This window comes from Palaemon carinicauda, chromosome 25 (genome assembly GCF_036898095.1).
Source record: "Palaemon carinicauda isolate YSFRI2023 chromosome 25, ASM3689809v2, whole genome shotgun sequence".
Taxonomy (NCBI): Eukaryota; Metazoa; Arthropoda; class Malacostraca; order Decapoda; family Palaemonidae; genus Palaemon; species Palaemon carinicauda.
The window spans coordinates 5,122,134-5,137,022 of NC_090749.1; the positions used below are offsets into that span (position 1 = coordinate 5,122,134).

At 41.7% G+C, this 14,889-nt stretch overlaps 1 protein-coding gene and 7 non-coding genes across 8 annotated transcripts in view; all 8 read left to right on the forward strand.

Annotated features, from left to right (window-relative positions):
* Positions 1–14,889, forward strand: part of LOC137618625 (uncharacterized) — a 51,379-nt gene that overhangs the window by 7,817 nt on the left and 28,673 nt on the right. The gene's annotated exons all lie outside the window — the stretch shown is intronic.
* TRNAV-CAC (transfer RNA valine (anticodon CAC)) lies at positions 5,741–5,812 on the forward strand. Its single transcript has one exon. It is a non-coding gene; the product is annotated as a tRNA-Val (tRNA).
* Positions 8,511–8,582, forward strand: TRNAV-CAC (transfer RNA valine (anticodon CAC)). Its single transcript has one exon. It is a non-coding gene; the product is annotated as a tRNA-Val (tRNA).
* Positions 8,789–8,860, forward strand: TRNAV-CAC (transfer RNA valine (anticodon CAC)). Its single transcript has one exon. It is a non-coding gene; the product is annotated as a tRNA-Val (tRNA).
* Positions 9,478–9,549, forward strand: TRNAV-CAC (transfer RNA valine (anticodon CAC)). Its single transcript has one exon. It is a non-coding gene; the product is annotated as a tRNA-Val (tRNA).
* On the forward strand, positions 10,716–10,787 carry TRNAV-CAC (transfer RNA valine (anticodon CAC)). The gene has a single exon. It is a non-coding gene; the product is annotated as a tRNA-Val (tRNA).
* Positions 11,271–11,342, forward strand: TRNAV-CAC (transfer RNA valine (anticodon CAC)). Its single transcript has one exon. It is a non-coding gene; the product is annotated as a tRNA-Val (tRNA).
* Positions 12,517–12,588, forward strand: TRNAV-CAC (transfer RNA valine (anticodon CAC)). The gene has a single exon. It is a non-coding gene; the product is annotated as a tRNA-Val (tRNA).

A 14,889-nucleotide genomic window follows, 5' to 3' on the forward strand; every position in this document is an offset into this window, starting at 1 on the left:
TTACATGTGTGTTTTATACAAGAAGTTGCGATGCAAATATTGAAATGGCTTTATAATTCCAAAAGACATAATTACAGGAATACTTGTTTTGTCTCTATAACTAAACAAGAGCCATACTTATTTTATTCACGACAAATATCCCATAGACAATCAAATGCACATGCAATGAAGGCTGGATTAAGAGAGAGTCACAATCACAGACGTATGTAATGAGAACTGCAGAGTCTTCCTTTTGTCTTCTTCTATCAATCTTGGTTCTTATTGTTTTCATTTTGCAATCTATTCTATGAATGTCCCTACGGACCACAAAAACAAGTAGGCAAGGTATATATATATATATATAAAGAGAGAGAGAGAGAGAGAGAGAGAGAGAGAGAGAGAGAGAGATAATTACCTTTAGTTTATTTAATGAGATTAAATTTTCTGAGAGGAATTTAATAAGGGAGACATGTTATCCAGGGATTATTCTTCCTTTGAGTGATGGAAGGATCGTAGGATATAGTTTGTGACAGAAAAACGTCTCCCTTCAGTGATTCCTTCATAACCAATGAAGGAATACCATAATTGACAACTGGTGTCATAGTTTGATTGATATTCATTGCATTTCAAAGGAATTAAGAAAAACTTTGTAAATTCGAAGAATTGCAAGAGGGGGATAGAACCATCTTTTGCTTTTGATATTATTATGCAAAGTCGTTTCATTACTATTGGTTTATATTCTTTTTCTGTTCATTAGAAGAGTTTTATCTGTTTCAGTAACTATCCTTTTGATTTAGAAAAGAGAGGCTTCAGAAAAATGAATGTATTCTATCTGCACAAAGGATGAGGTTACAACCCCCACCAACATACCTTCATTGCCGCTTTCCTACAATGAAAAGGATTTAGTCATCATCAGCTGTTTCTGTTTATTTCCTTCATCAATAAGAATCTCATATTGAGCTTGTAAACTCATAACAGTTTCATTTACTTTTTTCCTTTAGAGTAGTGTCTACGTGGAGAACTACAAGCAGAAGACGGGTTGATAACAACACACCCAACCCCCCTTCCGACCACCAACACACGAAGTATCACATTAAGCTTATACGAATTAATTCCACTTTAAACCAGCAATCTCTCTCTGTCTCTTTCTCTCTCTTTCTCTCTGTCCTCTCTCTCTTGGAAGTGAAGCGTTAATTTTGAGAGCAAATTAAAGAAACGACTGTTCATAAAATGTCCATATCTTTCTGTTTTATATATACATTATAAAACAAATATTTAATACATCCCAGTGTTTTCCTCTGCTTTCCCTCTACTAACATCTTTTTTTCTTTTTATTCAGTTCGATTGCCCCTCCCATCTGACTCCGCACTGGTGAGCTATGTCGACTTGTTTCTATGAAGTTTTATTTATAATCACAATGAGTAATGTAAAAGGACTTTGATTATTATCAGTAATTGTTATATTTCACTTAATATCCTTATGACAACATTAAATGCACCGCAAAGTTTCTGAAACCAAACCAATCTCTTATCTGAGGGGATAAAATCTTATCCACGATCAATTACCATTCTGTGTCTGTCATAACTGTCATACGTGAATTAATGCTTTCTTATTTACACATGGAAATGAAATCGTCTGGGTCCTTAAACGAAGAAAAAATGCAAGTAAACAGAATTAGAGTAATCATCCTAGTAAAAATAAATAACTTGTTTCTTCAACATGTATTTGCTATTATTACTCATTATTTAATGAATTCCATTACGAAAACTGACATTATGGATTGAATGAGGTGATGTTCACCAATGAATGTCGTCTGTGATAAGGAAATGAACGAGATAATTCAGAGAGAGAAACTAATGAGGCTTCGTTACCTTCATAGGGGAACAATATGCTCATTTGGGATCTGATAATCCAATGGGGATTATCGGACTTGATAAAAGAGAGAGAGAGAGAGAGAGAGAGAGAGAGAGAGAGAGAGAGAGAGAGCTAAAAGTTAAAAAAGGTAAAAACAATAGATGAAACTTTGATTTACTTATAGTTTTAATTTCTTTAATGCTATCTGGATGGTATATGCAAAGGGTATGTATTATGTAACACGCTTATTATATCTGTTATATATCATACTTGAAAAGAAATAAGCTGAATAAAATGGTGATATATGAACGTGGATACTGTTATACATACATATATACGGTGATTCAAATAACACACAGACACATACACGCAATGATCCTCTCTCTCTCCTCTCTCTCTCCTCTCTCTCTCTCTCTCTCTGTATATATATATATATATATATATATATATAAATAAATATAATATATATATATATATATAGTGTCGATCCATAGAAATAAGAATCCTTAATGAAGGTTGTATGGGCAATATGGTTCTCCGATGTGATTATGGAAATTCTACATCAGCATTGAATGGATTTTTGCCTCTTGGGAATTGTTACTCTTAAAAAGAAAAATTCTTTACTATATTCAATAAATTCTCAGGTAAACTTAGGTGCCTTTAATTCTTCATTTTCGAAGATGAATTTAAAATGCACTTCAAATTGGGCTAAAAAATTGGTTGAAATAAGGAACTACGGAAATGGTATTTAATGAACATTTAGGCTCAGTTAAATGGGGAAATATTCATACAAAGTCACACTTCGAGAGAGAGAGAGAGAGAGAGAGAGAGAGAGAGAAAGAGAGAGAGAGAGAGAGAGAGAGAGAGGAGAGAGAGAGAGAGTCCAACTTTGAATTTAATCTTCCTTTGACGCAATGAATACTTGGTGATGACTTGAGTTATTTTCTGGAATTAAACAAATCGCGGTGAATGTCGGTGTGGTCTATAAAAGGAGATAATGTTATTCCTGGAATGTTTTTTCCAGTTTTTCATGGTAGATAATTGTGCTTAATTATACTCTATCCATGGAAGATATATATATTATATATATATATATATATTCTCTCTCTCTCTCTCTCTCTCTCTCTCTCTCTCTCTCTCTCCTGGTTCCTCATCTTGTCATGAATCCAAGAAAAAAGTTTTAATATTTCTCCATTTTCCTATTGAATGAAGGATTTGAAGTTCTTTGGAATCCTGACATCGAAGGTCATTGATGCTGTCTTCCTATTGAAAGAAAAAACATTTCTCAATTTTTCTAATACGGAAGCCTTATTTCAACTTTTTATTAATTCATTTTTTTATGCAAACAAGTTCTTTTTAAAATTCTCCCCTGACCTCGGAGAAGAGGAACAGATAGGGATTTTCTGCAGTAATTCGTCTGTTTGCCATTTGTCACCTGATTCTCAACCAAGTGTTGGGAAATAGATTTGGTTTATTAAAAGCTTATTTTAGGGGGCCCCTCCCCCCACCACATCATTCACCGGAGATAATATGTGAAGAGGCAGAGGCAGAGACTCCTCCATCCTCAACCATCGACGCTGGAAGGCGGAATAAAAAGTGATTTTCTCTTAAAGGGTTTGAAATTACGCATTCCTCTAAGGTGGAAAACTGCATTTCATACGATACTGGACTGCTCAAATATTCATTAAACATCTTTTTCCAGTTCCAATAAAAGAGTTCGAAGCTTTTTAGTGAGGTATAGATCCCAAACACCCAAACAAAGATATATAAAAAGAAAACTATTTCCAATACCATTTTTACTATTCTCACTGTTCCCATTTTTCAGACTCAACTATTATGAGGGAAATAAAAAGCCGTGAAAGCAATGCTTTCAAAGCAATGATTCTTTTCTGTTGCTTTTCTTTCAAACCTTGGTTTTCGTTATTACCGTTTTTTACTATTTTGATTCTTTGTTGGTCAACAATTTTATTCTGAGTTTTAGTTAACATCCAACGTTCAGTTGGAATTCTAAATGTATTTGCATGTGCAAAGTCTATCCAAATGCTGTAGATGTAAAATTCACATAAAATATTTATAGCACAGAGGAACAAAACTGTCTCAAAATAGAAATATAAAATAAGAAAACTCAATGAATAGACTGTCCATCTAATCTAAGACTTTATATGTTACTGATATAAATTCATTTATATTCTCTCTCTCTCTCCTCTCTCTCTCTCTCTCTCTCTCTCCTTTTTGTTTAAGGTTAAGAAGATTTGCATTACAATGCTCCCATTGAGGTCAAATAGCGAATTTTATTCCTTCATGTCTATGGTATTTGTCAATTTTTGGGGGGCTGATGATGCAACATTTGATAAGATCAAAATTTGGAAAATAACCGGCGTCTCTTTTCCCGAAATATTCATATGGAAAAAGATATATTAGTAAAAGTCAAACCTCATTTTCCTCCTTCTGCCTAAATAAGAGACAGGTTGACCGCAATGAAGAGGAATGAGTCTTTCCATTGCCTTTTCTCTTCCACTGAGGTGTTTAGGGAAAACCAATGATAAAGGTAATTAAAGTAAGACCACGTTACTTGCAATCACGTCAGACCAAGAGAAGAGGAGCATGAAGCTGAGACGTCACACGATGTTTGCCCACGAATGTCTGCGGGAAAAACAGGTATTGATCCTGACGCTCGTTTTTCCTTATTGCTTGAGCTTTATATTATTATTATTATTATTATTATTATTATTATTATTATTATTATTATTATTATTAGGTAAGCTTCAAACCTAGTTGTAAAAGCAGGATACAATAAGGTCAAGGGCTCCAACAAGGAAAAATAGTACAGTGAAGAAAGGAAATGGGTATATATGTATGTGTGCCTCTTGGGGGAAAACTCCTGCTACATTCTCTATTATTAAATTCAAAATTAAAATGCCATACACAATGCAATAAGTAGATTGGTACGAGGAAGCGTGCTAGGCCCATAACCCAAATGTCCATGGATCGAAACCACGCTCTGCTACAACATTATTTTACTGAGAAATAAAAAGACGTCACTTTCAAGTAAAAATACCTCCAATATAACTAGAAGCAGAGTGGCATAGTGGAAGCGTGCTGGGCCCATAACCCAGAGGTCCGTGGATCGAAACCACGCTCTGCCACAACATTATTTTACTGAGAAATAAAAAGATGTCACTTTCAATTAAAAATGTCTCCAATATAACCAGAAGGAGAGTGGCGCAGTGAAAGCGTGCTGGGCCCATAACCCAGAGGTTCGTGGATTGAAACCACGCTCTGCTACAACTGTATTTTACTGAGAGATAGAAAGACGTCACTTACAAGTAAAAATGCGTCCAATATAACCAGAAGCTGAGTGGCGCAGTGGAAGCGTGCTGGGCCCATAACCCAGAGGTCCGTGGATCGAAACCATGCTCTGCTACAACATTATTTTACTGAGAAATAAAAAGACGTCACTTTCAAGTAAAAATATCTCCAATATAACCAGAAGCAGAGTGGCACAGTGGAAGCGTGCTGGGCCCACAACCCAGAGGTCCGTGGATCGAAACCACACTCTGCTACAACATTATTTTACTGAGAAATAAAAAGACGTCACTTTCAAGTAAAAATGTCTCCAATATAACCAGAAGCAGAGTGGCACAGTGGAAGCGTGCTGGGCCCACAACCCAGAGGTCCGTGGATCGAAACCACGCTCTGCTACAACTTTATTTTACTGAGAAATAAAAAGACGTCACTTTCAAGTAAAAATGTCCCAATATAACCAGAAGCAGAGTGGCATAGTGGAAGCGTGCTGGGCCCATAACCCAGAGGTCCGTGGATCGAAACCACGCTCTGCTACAACATTATTTTACTGAGAAATAAAAAGACGTCACTTTCAAGTAAAAATGTCTCCAATATAACCAGAAGCAGAGTGGCACAGTGGAAGCGTGCTGGGCCCACAACCCAGAGGTCCGTGGATCGAAACCACGCTCTGCTACAACATTATTTTACTGAGAAATAAAAAGACGTCACTTTCAAGTAAAAATGTCTCCAATATAACCAGAAGCAGAGTGGCATAGTGGAAGCGTGCTGGGCCCATAACCCAGAGGTCCGTGGATCGAAACCACGCTCTGCTACAACATTATTTTACTGAGAAATAAAAAGACGTCACTTTCAAGTAAAAATGTCTCCAATATAACCAGAAGCAGAGTGGCGCAGTGGAAGCGTGCTGGGCCCATAACCCAGAGGTCCGTGGATCGAAACCACGCTCTGCTACAACATTATTTTACTGAGAATAAAAAGACGTCACTTTCAAGTAAAAATGCTCCAATATAACCAGAAGCAGAGTGGCGCAGTGGAAGCGTGCTGGGCCCATAACCCAGAGGTCCGTGGATCGAAACCACGCTCTGCTACAACAGTATTTTACTGAGAAAGAAAGACGTCACTTTCAAGTAAAAATGTCTCCAATATAACCAGAAGCAGAGTGGCATAGTGGAAGCGTGCTGGGCCCATAACCCAGAGGTCCGTGGATCGAAACCACGCTCTGCTACAACATTATTTTACTGAGAAATAAAAAGACGTCACTTTCAAGTAAAAATGTCTCCAATATAACCAGAAGCAGAGTGGCGCAGTGGAAGCGTGCTGGGCCCATAACCCAGAGGTCCGTGGATCGAAACCACGCTCTGCTACAACATTATTTTACTGAGAAATAAAAAGACGTCACTTTCAAGTAAAAATGTCTCCAATATAACCAGAAGCAGAGTGGCGCAGTGGAAGCGTGCTGGGCCCATAACCCAGAGGTCCGTGGATCGAAACCACGCTCTGCTACAACAGTATTTTACTGAGAGATAGAAAGACGTCACTTTCAAGTAAAAATGCTCCAATATAACCAGAAGCAGAGTGGCGCAGTGGAAGCGTGCTGGGCCCATAACCCAGAGGTCCGTGGATCGAAACCATGCTCTGCTACAACAGTATTTTACTGAGAGAGAGAAAGACGTCACTTTCAAGTAAAAATGTCTCCAATATAACCAGAAGCAGAGTGGCATAGTGGAAGCGTGCTGGGCCCATAACCCAGAGGTCCGTGGATCGAAACCACGCTCTGCTACAACATATTTTACTGAGAAATAAAAAGACGTCACTTTCAAGTAAAAATGTCTCCAATATAACCAGAAGCAGAGTGGCGCAGTGGAAGCGTGCTGGGCCCATAACCCAGAGGTCCGTGGATCGAAACCACGCTCTGCTACAACAGTATTTTACTGAGAAATAGAAAGACGTCACTTTCAAGTAAAAATGCCTCCAATATAACCAGAAGCAGAGTGGCGCAGTGGAAGCGTGCTGGGCCCATAACCCAGAGGTCCGTGGATCGAAACCATGCTCTGCTACAACAGTATTTTACTGAGAGAGAGAAAGACGTCACTTTCAAGTAAAAATGTCTCCAATATAACCAGAAGCAGAGTGGCATAGTGGAAGCGTGCTGGGCCCACAACCCAGAGGTCCGTGGATCGAAACCACGCTCTGCTACAACATTATTTTACTGAGAAATAAAAAGACGTCACTTTCAAGTAAAAATGTCTCCAATATAACCAGAAGCAGAGTGGCGCAGTGGAAACGTGCTGGGCCCATAACCCAGAGGTCCGTGGATCGAAACCACGCTCTGCTACAACATTATTTTACTGAGAAATAGAAAGACGTCACTTTCAAGTAAAAATGCTCCAATATAACCAGAAGCAGAGTGGCGCAGTGGAAGCGTGCTGGGCCCATAACCCAGAGGTCCGTGGATCGAAACCACGCTCTGCTACAACAGTATTTTACTGAGAGAGAGAAAGACGTCACTTTCAAGTAAAAATGTCTCCAATATAACCAGAAGCAGAGTGGCATAGTGGAAGCGTGCTGGGCCCACAACCCAGAGGTCCGTGGATCGAAACCACGCTCTGCTACAACATTATTTTACTGAGAAATAAAAAGACGTCACTTTCAAGTAAAAATGTCTCCAATATAACCAGAAGCAGAGTGGCAAGTGGAAGCGTGCTGGGCCCATAACCCAGAGGTCCGTGGATCGAAACCACGCTCTGCTACAACATTATTTTACTGAGAAATAGAAAGACGTCACTTTCAAGTAAAAATGCTCCAATATAACCAGAAGCAGAGTGGCGCAGTGGAAGCGTGCTGGGCCCATAACCCAGAGGTCCGTGGATCGAAACCACGCTCTGCTACAACAGTATTTTACTGAGAAATAAAAAGACGTCACTTTCAATTAAAAATGTCTCCAATATAACCAGAAGCAGAGTGGCGCAGTGGAAGCGTGCTGGGCCCATAACCGAGAGGTCCGTGGATCGAAACCACGCTCTGCTACAACATTATTTTACTGAGAAATAAAAAGACGTCACTTTCAAGTAAAAATGTCTCCAATATAACCAGAAGCAGAGTGGCATAGTGGAAGCGTGCTGGGCCCACAACCCAGAGGTCCGTGGATCGAAACCACGCTCTGCTACAACATTATTTTACTGAGAAATAAAAAGACGTCACTTTAAGTAAAAATGTCTCCAATATAACCAGAAGCAGAGTGGCGCAGTGGAAGCGTGCTGGGCCCATAACCCAGAGGTCCGTGGATCGAAACCACGCTCTGCTACAACATTATTTTACTGAGAAATAAAAAGACGTCACTTTCAAGTAAAAATGTCTCCAATATAACCAGAAGCAGAGTGGCGCAGTGGAAGCGTGCTGGGCCCACAACCCAGAGGTCCGTGGATCGAAACCACGCTCTGCTACAACATTATTTTACTGAGAAATAAAAAGACGTCACTTTCAAGTAAAAATGTCTCCAATATAACCAGAAGCAGAGTGGCGCAGTGGAAGCGTGCTGGGCCCATAACCCAGAGGTCCGTGGATCGAAACCACGCTCTGCTACAACATTATTTTACTGAGAAATAGAAAGACGTCACTTTCAAGTAAAAATGTCTCCAATATAACCAGAAGCAGAGTGGCACAGTGGAAGCGTGCTGGGCCCACAACCCAGAGGTCCGTGGATCGAAACCACGCTCTGCTACAACAGTATTTTACTGAGAAATAAAAGACGTCACTTTCAAGTAAAAATGTCTCAATATAACCAGAAGCAGAGTGGCATAGTGGAAGCGTGCTGGGCCCATAACCCAGAGGTCCGTGGATCGAAACCACGCTCTGCTACAACATTATTTTACTGAGAAATAAAAAGACGTCACTTTCAAGTAAAAATGTCTCCAATATAACCAGAAGCAGAGTGGCGCAGTGGAAGCGTGCTGGGCCCATAACCCAGAGGTCCGTGGATCGAAACCACGCTCTGCTACAACAGTATTTTACTGAGAATAGAAAGACGTCACTTTCAAGTAAAAATGTCTCCAATATAACCAGAAGCAGAGTGGCGCAGTGGAAGCGTGCTGGGCCCATAACCCAGAGGTCCGTGGATCGAAACCATGCTCTGCTACAACAGTATTTTACTGAGAAAGAAAGACGTCACTTTCAAGTAAAAATGTCTCAATATAACCAGAAGCAGAGTGGCGCAGTGGAAGCGTGCTGGGCCCATAACCCAGAGGTCCGTGGATCGAAACCACGCTCTGCTACAACAGTATTTTACTGAGAAATAGAAAGACGTCACTTTCAAGTAAAAATGTCTCCAATATAACCAGAAGCAGAGTGGCGCAGTGGAAGCGTGCTGGGCCCACAACCCAGAGGTCCGTGGATCGAAACCACGCTCTGCTACAACATTATTTTACTGAGAAATAGAAAGACGTCACTTTAAGTAAAAATGCTCCAATATAACCAGAAGCAGAGTGGCGCAGTGGAAGCGTGCTGGGCCCATAACCCAGAGGTCCGTGGATCAAAACCACTGCTCTGCTACAACAGTATTTTACTGAGAGAAGAAAGACGTCACTTTCAAGTAAAAATGTCTCCAATATAACCAGAAGCAGAGTGGCAAGTGGAAGCGTGCTGGGCCCATAACCCAGAGGTCCGTGGATCGAAACCACGCTCTGCTACAACAGTATTTTACTGAGAAAATAGAATGACGTCACTTTCAAGTAAAAATGCTCCAATATAACCAGAAGCAGAGTGGCGCAGTGGAAGCGTGCTGGGCCCATAACCCAGAGGTCCGTGGATCGAAAACCACGCTCTGCTACAACAGTATTTTACTGAGAAATAGAAAGACGTCACTTTCAAGTAAAAATGTCTCCAATATAACCAGAAGCAGAGTGGCAGTGGAAGCATGCTGGGCCCACAACCCAGAGGTCTGTGGATAGAAACCACGCTCTGCTACAACAGTATTTTACTGAGAGAAGAAAGACGTCACTTTTAAGTAAAAATGTCTTCAATATAACCAGAGGCAGAGTGGCGCAGTGGAAGCGTGCTGGGCCCATAACCCAGAGGTCCGTGGATCAAACCACGCTCTGCTACAACAGTATTTTACTGAAAAATAGAAAGACGTCACTTTCAAGTAAAAATGTCTCCAATATAACCAGAAGCAGAGTGGCGCAGTGGAAGCGTGCTGGGCCCATAACCCAGAGGTCCGTGGATCGAAACCACGCTCTGCTACAAGTATTTTACTGAAAAATAGAAAGACGTCACTTTCAAGTAAAAATGCTCCAATATAACCAGAAGCAGAGTGGCGCAATGGAAGCGTGCTGGGCCCATAACCCAGAGGTCCGTGGATCGAAACCATGCTCTGCTACAACAGTATTTTACTGAGAAAGAAAGACGTTTTTTCAAGTAAAAATGCTCCAATATAACCAGAAGCAGAGTGGCGCAGTGGAAGCGTGCTGGGCCCATAACCGAGAGGTCCGTGGATCGAAACCACGCTCTGCTACAACAGTATTTTACTGAGAAATAGAAAGACGTCACTTTCAAGTAAAAATGTCTCCAATATAACCAGAAGCAGAGTGGCACAGTGGAAGCGTGCTGGGCCCACAACCCAGAGGTCCGTGGATCGAAACCACGCTCTGCTACAACAGTATTTTACTGAGAAATAAAAAGACGTCACTTTTAAGTAAAAATGTCTCCAATATAACCAGAAGCAGAGTGGCGCAGTGGAAGCGTGCTGGGCCCATAACCCAGAGGTCCGTGGATCGAAACCACGCTCTGCTACAATAGTATTTTACTGAGAAATAGAAAGACGTCACTTTCAAGTTAAAAATGTCTCCAATATAACCAGAAGCAGAGCGGCACAGTGGAAGCGTGCTGGGCCCACAACCCAGAGGTCCGTGGATCGAAACCACGCTCTGCTACAACAGTATTTTACTGAAAAATAGAATGACGCCACTTTTAAGTAAAAATGCCTTCAATATAACCAGAGGCAGAGTGGCGCAGTGGAAGTGCTGGGCCCATAACCCAGAGATCCGTGGATCAAACCACTGCTCTGCTACATCAGTATTTTACTGAGAAATAGAAAGACGTCACTTTCAAGTAAAAATGTCTCCAATATAACCAGAAGCAGAGTGGCACAGTGGAAGCGTGCTGGGCCCACAACCCAGAGGTCCGTGGATCGAAACCACGCTCTGCTACAACAGTATTTTACTGAGAAATAAAAGATGTCACTTTCAAGTAAAAATGTCTCCAATATAACCAGAAGCAGAGTGGCGCAGTGGAAGCGTGCTGGGCCCATAACCCAGAGGTCCGTGGATCGAAACCACGCTCTGCTACAACAGTATTTTACTGAAAAATAGAAAGACGTCACTTTCAAGTAAAAATGTCTCCAATATAACCAGAAGCAGAGTGGCGCAGTGGAAGCGTGCTGGGCCCATAACCCAGAGGTCCGTGGATCGAAACCACGCTCTGCTACAACAGTATTTTACTGAAAAATAGAAAGACGTCACTTTCAAGTAAAAATGTCTCCAATATAACCAGAAGCAGAGTGGCGCAGTGGAAGCGTGCTGGGCCCATAACCCAGAGGTCCGTGGATCGAAACCACGCTCTGCTACAACAGTATTTTACTGAGAAAGAAAGACGTCACTTTCAAGTAAAAATGTCTCAATATAACCAGAAGCAGAGTGGCGCAGTGGAAGCGTGCTGGGCCCATAACCGAGAGGTCCGTGGATCGAAACCACGCTCTGCTACAACAGTATTTTACTGAGAAATAGAAAGACGTCACTTTCAAGTAAAAATGTCTCCAATATAACCAGAAGCAGAGTGGCGCAGTGGAAGCGTGCTGGGCCCATAACCCAGAGGTCTGTGGATCGAAACCACGCTCTGCTACAACAGTATTTTACTGAGAAATAAAAAGACGTCACTTTAAGTAAAAATGTCTCCAATATAACCAGAAGCAGAGTGGCGCAGTGGAAGCGTGCTGGGCCCATAACCCAGAGGTCCGTGGATCGAAACCACGCTCTGCTACAACAGTATTTTACTGAGAAATAGAAAGACGTCACTTTCAAGTAAAAATGTCTCCAATATAACCAGAAGTAGAGTGGCGCAGTGGAAGCGTGCTGGGCCCATAACCCAGAGGTCCGTGGATCGAAACCACGCTCTGCTACAACAGTATTTTACTGAAAAATAGAATGACGCCACTTTTAAGTAAAAATGCCTTCAATATAACCAGAGGCAGAGTGGCGCAGTGGAAGTGTGCTGGGCCCATAACCCAGAGATCCGTGGATCAAACCACTGCTCTGCTACAACAGTATTTTACTGAGAAATAGAAAGACGTCACTTTCAAGTAAAAATGTCTCCAATATAACCAGAAGCAGAGTGGCACAGTGGAAGCGTGCTGGGCCCACAACCCAGAGGTCCGTGGATCGAAACCACGCTCTGCTACAACAGTATTTTACTGAGAATAGAAAGATGTCACTTTCAAGTAAAAATGTCTTCAATATAACCAGAAGTAGAGTGGCGCAGTGGAAGCGTGCTGGGCCCATAACCCAGAGGTCCGTGGATAGAAACCACGCTCTGCTACAACAGTATTTTACTGAAAAATAGAATGACGTCACTTTCAAGTAAAAATGCTCCAATATAACCAGAAGCAGAGTGGCGCAGTGGAAGTGTGCTGGGCCCATAACCCAGAGGTCCGTGGATCAAAACCACGCTCTGCTACATCAGTATTTTACTGAAAAATAGAAAGACGTCACTTTCAAGTAAAAATGTCTCCAATATAACCAGAAGCAGAGTGGCATAGTGGAAGCATGCTGGGCCCACAACCCAGAGGTCTGTGGATAGAAACCACGCTCTGCTACAACAGTATTTTACTGAAAAATAGAATGACGCCACTTTTAAGTAAAAATGCCTTCAATATAACCAGAGGCAGAGTGGCGCAGTGGAAGTGTGTTGGGCCCATAACCCAGAGATCCGTGGATCAAAACCACTATCTGCTACATCAGTATTTTACTGAAAAATAGAAAGACGTCACTTTCAAGTAAAAATGTCTCCAATATAACCAGAAGCAGAGTGGCATAGTGGAAGCATGCTGGGCCCACAGCCCAGAGGTCTGTGGATAGAAACCACGCTCTGCTACAACAGTATTTTACTGAAAAATAGAATGACGCCACTTTTAAGTAAAAATGCCTTCAATATAACCAGAGGCAGAGTGGCGCAGTGGAAGTGTGCTGGGCCCATAACCCAGAGATCCGTGGATCAAAACCACTGTCTGCTACATCAGTATTTTACTAAGAAATAGAAAGACGTCACTTTCAAGTATAAATGTCTCCAATATAACCAGAAGCAGAGCGGCACAGTGGAAGCGTGCTGGGCCCACAACCCAGAGGTCCGTGGATCGAAACCACGCTCTGCTACAACAGTATTTTACTGAAAAATAGAATGACGCCACTTTTAAGTAAAAATGCCTTCAATATAACCAGAGGCAGAGTGGCGCAGTGGAAGTGTGTTGGGCCCATAACCCAGAGATCCATGGATCAAAACCACTGTCTGCTACATCAGTATTTTACTGAAAAATAGAAAGACGTCACTTTCAAGTAAAAATGTCTCCAATATAACCAGAAGCAGAGTGGCATAGTGGAAGCATGCTGGGCCCACAACCCAGAGGTCTGTGGATAGAAACCACGCTCTGCTACAACAGTATTTTACTGAGAAAAAAGAATGATCACTTTTAAGTAAAAATGCCTCAATATAACCAGAAGGCAGAGTGGCGCAGTGGAAGTGTGCTGGGCCCATAACCCAGAGGTCCGTGGATCAAAACCACGCTCTGCTACAACAGTATTTTACTGAAAAATAGAAAGACGTCACTTTCAAGTAAAAATGTCTCCAATATAACCAGAAGCAGAGTGGCAGTGGAAGCGTGCTGGGCCCATAACCCAGAGGTCCGTGGATCGAAACCACGCTCTGCTACAACAGTATTTTACTGAGAAATAGAAAGACGTCACTTTCAAGTAAAAATGTGCCTCCAATATAACCAGAAGCAGAGTGGCGCAGTGGAAGCGTGCTGGGCCCATAACCCAGAGGTCCGTGGATCGAAACCACGCTCTGCTACAACAGTATTTTACTGAGAAATAGAAAGACGTCACTTTCAAGTAAAAATGTCTCCAATATAACCAGAAGCAGAGTGGCAGTGGAAGCGTGCTGGGCCCATAACCGAGAGGTCCGTGGATCGAAACCACGCTCTGCTACAACATATTTTACTGAGAAATAAAAAGACGTCACTTTCAAGTAAAAATGTCTCCAATATAACCAGAAGCAGAGTGGCGCAGTGGAAGCGTGCTGGGCCCATAACCCAGAGGTCCGTGGATCGAAACCACGCTCTGCTACAACAGTATTTTACTGAGAATAAAAAGACGTCACTTTCAAGTAAAAATGTCTCCAATATAACCAGAAGCAGAGTGGCGCAGTGGAAGCGTGCTGGGCCCATAACCCAGAGGTCCGTGGATCGAAACCACGCTCTGCTACAACAGTATTTTACTGAGAGAATAGAAAGACGTCACTTTCAAGTAAAAATGTCTCCAATATAACCAGAAGCAGAGTGGCGTAGTGGAAGCGTGCTGGGCCCATAACCCAGAGGTCCGTGGATCGAAACCACGCTCTGCTACAACATTATTTTACTGAGAAATAAAAAGACGTCACTTTCAAGTAAAAATGTCTCCAATATAACCAGAAGCAGAGTGGCGCAGT